We start from the raw sequence: 6,000 nt of genomic DNA, 5'->3' as shown, positions 1-6,000 counted from the left end.
AGTGTTCAAGGGGGTGACCCCAAAGGGGGCCACTGGCTGTGCAGCCAAGACTGCCAATGTGCTGAAAGAGGGCCTGGGAGGAAGGGCCAAAGCAGCAATTGGCAGGCTGGGGGAGAGCGGTCCTGTAAGATTGGAGATGGGAGGATGGCTCTGGGAAGAGACAGCAGAGCCCACCAACACTGGGGTGTGGGCCACCATGGTTGTGCTGCTGGGGGGATGGGGAAAGGTCTGGCTGAGGCCCACTGATGCCAGAAGCCTGGCCCCTCCCAGTGGAGAGGGATCCCCCCATGAGCTTGTGGGGCTATGGCACAGCTGTTCCCAATGGCCTGGGTCTCACTCATCAGAAGACGGTTGATGCACTGCAGAGCTTTCTTCTTCTCCCGGTCTAGGTCCTCAGCAGTCACTGCACAGGCCACTAACAGAGTGGTGGCAGCTTCAGAGGTTCCCCTCGGAAACTTGCGTTTCCGTGGCCTACCGGTGTCTCTTGTGGGTGAGGACTTCTTCCTGGGCAATGGCTGTCCCGCCCTGCCTTCTGCCACCTTACCCTGGGCTTCTTTGGGGGAATCCCTGGGGATGAAGAGCATCCCAGGGGCGGCTCCCCGTTGGATGGGTCTGGAGCCCTCCTCTTCAGGGCTCGGAGACCTCGCGTAGAGCTGTAGGAGCCGCTGATGGGGTTTCTTTTGGGGCAGGAGCTCATGCAGGTGGCCTGGGAGCTCTCAGCTCTGTCTTGGGAGCTCTGGGTGCAGAGGTTTGCCTACAGAGCCCCAGGCCTCAGCACAAAGGCAGGCACATAGCTATGGGCCCCCAGGGGCCTAAAAGTAGATTGTGCTCTTCCAGTGACCTGGGGACGTCCTCTCTCATGTTCTCTATCTACAGCGTGCTTGGCTTGCTCAGCCACCACTTAGCCTCTGTTTTCAGGAGCTATGATCACAGTCCTCCCTGGGCGGGTTCTTGGGGTGCTGGAAACTGGCAAGGGGCGACTTCCTGCCCCTGAGCCCTACAAGGCGTCTGCTGGCTGGGTCTGCGGACTGGGCTGCAGGAAGCCGTGAAAGCTGCAGCTGACAGCAGCATCTTCTTCAGGAGACCAGGCATGCGAAGGGAGGTGGCAATGTCCAAGTCTCCGAGAAAAGATCCAAGGGTCCACAGGACCCTGGAAAAGCACCGAGGAGGCACTTTTTGCAACCACTGAGGAGCAGTTGCAGGGTGGCAGCAAGATGACCTGCGAGTGGTGGCACTGGCCCAGGCAGCCCCGAGTGGCCAACCAGTATAGGGAAGTCGGCAGGGGCCACGACAGGGCTTCTTGTAGGACGCTTCTGGCAGGTCTCTGCCCCCCCAGCACCGGGGCAGGGCTGAGGGACAACACTTGCCCTGGGAAGTCCCCATGGCAGTCTCCGCGAAGGCGCTAGTCGGTAATTCTAGCGTCCATCACAGAAGCTCCTTCTTCGGCTGCCCACGCAGCTTCCAAGCGAAATGGCTGTCAGACCTGTTGCTAGGAGGCAGCTGAGGAAGGAATGAGTGGAGAACACGCAAGCATGTGAGGAAAACCATCCACACTGGGCAAGAGGCAGACTTGCGCTAGGAAATGACGTGTGTGTGGAGATGGTAGGGTGGGCCACCACGGTTGTGCTGCTGGGGGGGGGAAGGTCTGACTGAGGCCCAGATGCTGGAGAAATAGGCGCAGGAACTGCATGCCTGGTGTGTGCGTGGGTCCTGGGGGTCTGTTGAGTGCTGGCACTGGGGCTGTGATCCAGGTCCCACTGATCCACCTCCTGACCCAATGAGGTTTCCCGATCATCTGGGAAGGGTTGTAGATGATGGAAAGCCCAAAGGTTGAGGAGTGGCAGCTATGGCTAGGCCAGCGATCTCTCCCCTCAGACTGGTGCAGTGACCCCGCCCCTCCCCAGAGGCGGCCAGGATGGCAGCACAGGTGGGCTGGAGTCCAATGGAGGTGAGGGCAGCTGGAGGGTTGAGAGTAGCTCTTGGGGCGTGGAGCAGGTGGGAACTAGGGTGACAAGCAGGTTTTTGGCTGGCAATACCTGTGCATTCTGTAGGGAGACATATCCCTGCCTCTTCAGGAGAGCTCTTCTCTGAAAAGGTGGGCAGTGGCATAGCCCCAATAGAAGCGCCCCCCCCCCATACCTCCAAGCTTGGAGCAGGGTGTGGTAACCTCTCTGGGCCTCTGAATGGGAAAGCAAGGGCATTAGATAGGCAGTGCACCAGCAGGTGAGCAAGTGGTGGTGGCATCTCCAGGATCTCGCTTGCTGGGGCTGGGTAAGGACACCCTGACCTCCCTTGAAGGTGTGAGCTTGTGTTTGTATCTAGCCTTGCTCTGGTGAGGGTGGGTAGGGCTGGGTTTGACAGCCAGGAGCCCCGCCCCTGAGCTTTCAGAGTTCTGTCTGCTGTCCTGCCTGGGCCTGGCCAGTCAGAAGGGAAACTGCTGGGGGGCAAGTTTCTTGGCTGAGCAGCATTTTCAGGTGGTGGCAGCTTTGAGTTCGTGGCCTGTGTGTCTTCCTGCACTTCCTCTGGGAACAGTGGAGGGAACAGCGGCTGAGAACACATCTAAGGAGCCACCCAGAGTCTTGACTGAGGGGTTCAGCAGGGCAGGTTGGGAGGGAATGGTACCCTGTGTCCACAGTCCTTTCTCTCTGTGTGGAAGCCAGAAGAACCCAGCTTTGTGCTCACAAAATCTGGTTTTATTCATATTTGGGTTGCTTTCTTTGAATTTTGATTATCAAGATTCTCCAATTTTATTTTTTTAGTTGTCAACAGGCCTTTATTCATTTCTGCACAGTGCTGAGAACTGAACCTAGTGCCCCCTACGTGCTAGGCAAGCACTCTGCAACTGAGCCTTAACCCCAGGTCTCCAGGTCTCCAGTTTTTGACTGTGTCTTCATTGCTTAGCTGTTCTGGAGACAATACTAGGCCTCCTACTGGTCCTACAGTGTAAGATATGTTACCTTTCACCAGTCCAATCCAACACAGACACCTGCAGACCCAGAGATCCACTCAGCATTCACTCTTGGGAGGTTCCAGTTGTCATGGGTCTTGGCTTTCCCTGGATAGAAGGGCACCTGCCAGAGGTAGTTGTGTGTTTTCAAACTTAAGCTCCCCATAACCCAAGGAGCAGCCCTGCATGTCCCACCACTCTCGGCTGTCAAGAGCTACCCTTCCTCCTCAACACTGGTGGAGTGCTCTGAGGAAAATAAAAAGAAGACACAGAGACAAGATGCAGAGGTAGGAAATTAAGATGGCAGAAAGGCAGAGGGACCAAGCTGCCAAGCTTTATTTATATCCATAGTTTACTATAGGTCATCGGCATAATTAGTACATATTGTTCATTGTATTACTAGGCAGGTTACAGACTTAGCAACATTATGCAGCTTATTCCTCAGTTACATACTAAGTTGTAATATGCAATGTTAGCAGCTTTGTGTAGCTCTCAAGAAAGCCCATTGTATAAAGTTACTGCTATGTGGACAGATTTAGGTTCAGTGTAACATTATGGTCTTCTAACAAGAGAGTTCCTTTATTCCCAAAGAGCTGTGTGCCTTAGATTAAGGTGAGGCTGTTAAGACTCTAACATGGAGCTTCCTATTGAAGGTCATTGCTACAGCAGCCAGGCATCCTGTGTCTTTGCACAGAAACTTCTTAGCTGCCAAGCATGCCACAGTCATGAAGACTGAGAAAATCCTAACCCTAAGATTTCTAAGCACGCTCTCTCTCCTCTGGAAGGTGGCAAGGGCAGCCCACCTAGCAGTAAAACATCAGAGACCTCAATCCCAAGCACAGAACTCCTACAGAGTACTGGGAGGGTTTCTGAACTGGGCAAAATATCAGCGAGCTGGGCCTGGAGGAGCGAGGCAGGAGGGATCTTCAGCTGGGACCAGTGTCCAAGATGGCTGCTCCTCAAGCCCCTCCCTGTCCATGGGCTCTCTCTGGTCCACTGTACCTGCAGGTACCCAGGTGCAGGCTGCTGGGTGGGGGTGTGGTGGCGCTCAGCTACCCTGGTACAGTTATACCTGGCGGTGCATCCTCCTGAGCCTGGTTGGTGGTGCTGCCCTGCAGGCTGCAGTGGGGACCAGGCCAAAGAAGAAGTGGGATCACCAAATGGGCCTGTGCAGCCACAGACCAGTGTTCCTTTTCCAGTGGGTGACAAACTAGGAGTTTGGGGTTGGGTTGCTAGAATATGGTCCTGGGGCTCAGTGTCTGGGTCCTTCCCTGTGTCACACAGCTGAGTGGGCACTTATTTTGAAGTGGCCAGGACCAGAAGCTTCTCCACTTCCCAGTGTAGTGAAATCATAGTGCTTTGGGGAAAATGGCTGGGAGATGGGTTTATGTCCCCTACCATAATCCTCCCCGCAGGCTTTCAGGCTAGGAAATTCTCAGTATCCTCTTTCAGTTACCATTTCCTGCTGCATAGGGAGGAAAAATGGACACCCTCCTAGATCATGCCTGCCTCTGGAGTCAGGGTACTGACTTCCTGGATGGACGGGGTGACTGAACCTGGGCCACACCTGAGTGGTCCTGGAGCCTGGGATCTGCCAAGCTTTTTATTTTCTACTAACAAAGGTAAACACAGTCTTTATTGCTTGTTTTATTCCTTAATAAGTAAGTAATTCATGCTTGTGGTAGATAATCTAGGAAGTACAGATCTACAAACAAACTTAAAAACAGCCCATGAGGAAGGATTCCAGCACCCAAGAGACCCTCACCATTGTCATTGTGGTTCACCATCTTCATGTTTTACTCCTAGGTGTGCTCCCACGCCCACCTTCCCATAGGACAGAGGGAGTTCTTAAGAATGCTTAGGAGGTGGCAGTTTCTCAAGATCTTAATTTTGACATGCTATGTATAGTTAGGTGGGGACATATTGACTTTCAAAGATTTCAGAGTTTTGGAGGTCTTAAGAGGTGACATGGTGAAATCAGGAAAACAAATATTAAAGAAATTGAACTCATATTTGGCTGGGATTCCTTGGGAGGTGGACTTACCCTTGGAGTATATGAATGATGTTGTATACAAGTGGTGTGCAGACATTTGAAAGGAATCTACATTGTGATGGTCACAAACACACACATAAAGGATTAATGTATATATATGCTAAGCCACATGAAGGCCTCACTGTGGTTTGTCAAGATCATCTTGATTCACAAGGACCCGTCTTTCCCTCTCCTTAGAGGGAACAGAATCTGAGTCCTGGAAATTGCCTTTGAAGAATCAAAATTGGCTTTGGAGATGAGAAAACACCGATGTTGGAGAGGACTGTGAAGATTTGAGTTAGAAATTGATTTCTAAATGTGGAAGCACAACATAGTAATACATATTTATCATATTATATATAATATAAACATATAATTGCTTCTAAATTATCAAGTCTAATTTCATAAGTATGTATTTGATCTCCTTAAACGTTTATATCATGGGACAAACCCACATTTTTATTCTCTCTGGAAAATTTTTTTTAACTCCCACACTGAAAATTTTTCTTAGAATTGGGTTCAGCTTGTATTTTGACACTTATGATTTTATATATATAATATATATATATATATATATATATTTAAATCTAGAGTTACTTGCACATATCATCTAATCACTTGTTTTTAAGTTGAATGTGATGATACACACACACACACACACACACACACACACACACACACACATTGATCAGCTGTTATTGTCACCCATTTTCTGCATGAGGCAGCAGAAGCACAGAGAAGATACAGAATATGCCCAGGACCCCACAGTGGCTTTCCCTTCTGAATGTTTGTGTCTCCTCCAAATTTATATGTTGAAGCCCTAATGCCAGAGTGATGGCGTGAGAAGTGAGGCCATTGTCAGGTAATTAGATTTAGATAGACCATGGGGGCGTGGCTCCCAAAATGAGATTAGTATTCTTAGAAGATGAGGAAGAGACCAGACCTCTCGGCCAAGTGAGGACACAGTGGGAAGGCAGCTAGCTATGAGCAAGAACTCTTTCCAAGAACTCAATCTGCCAAA

This window comes from Urocitellus parryii, chromosome 3 (genome assembly GCF_045843805.1).
Source record: "Urocitellus parryii isolate mUroPar1 chromosome 3, mUroPar1.hap1, whole genome shotgun sequence".
NCBI classification, from domain to species: Eukaryota; Metazoa; Chordata; class Mammalia; order Rodentia; family Sciuridae; genus Urocitellus; species Urocitellus parryii.
The sequence above is the reverse complement of the archived record's forward strand: the minus strand, read 5'-3'. Positions refer to the sequence as shown.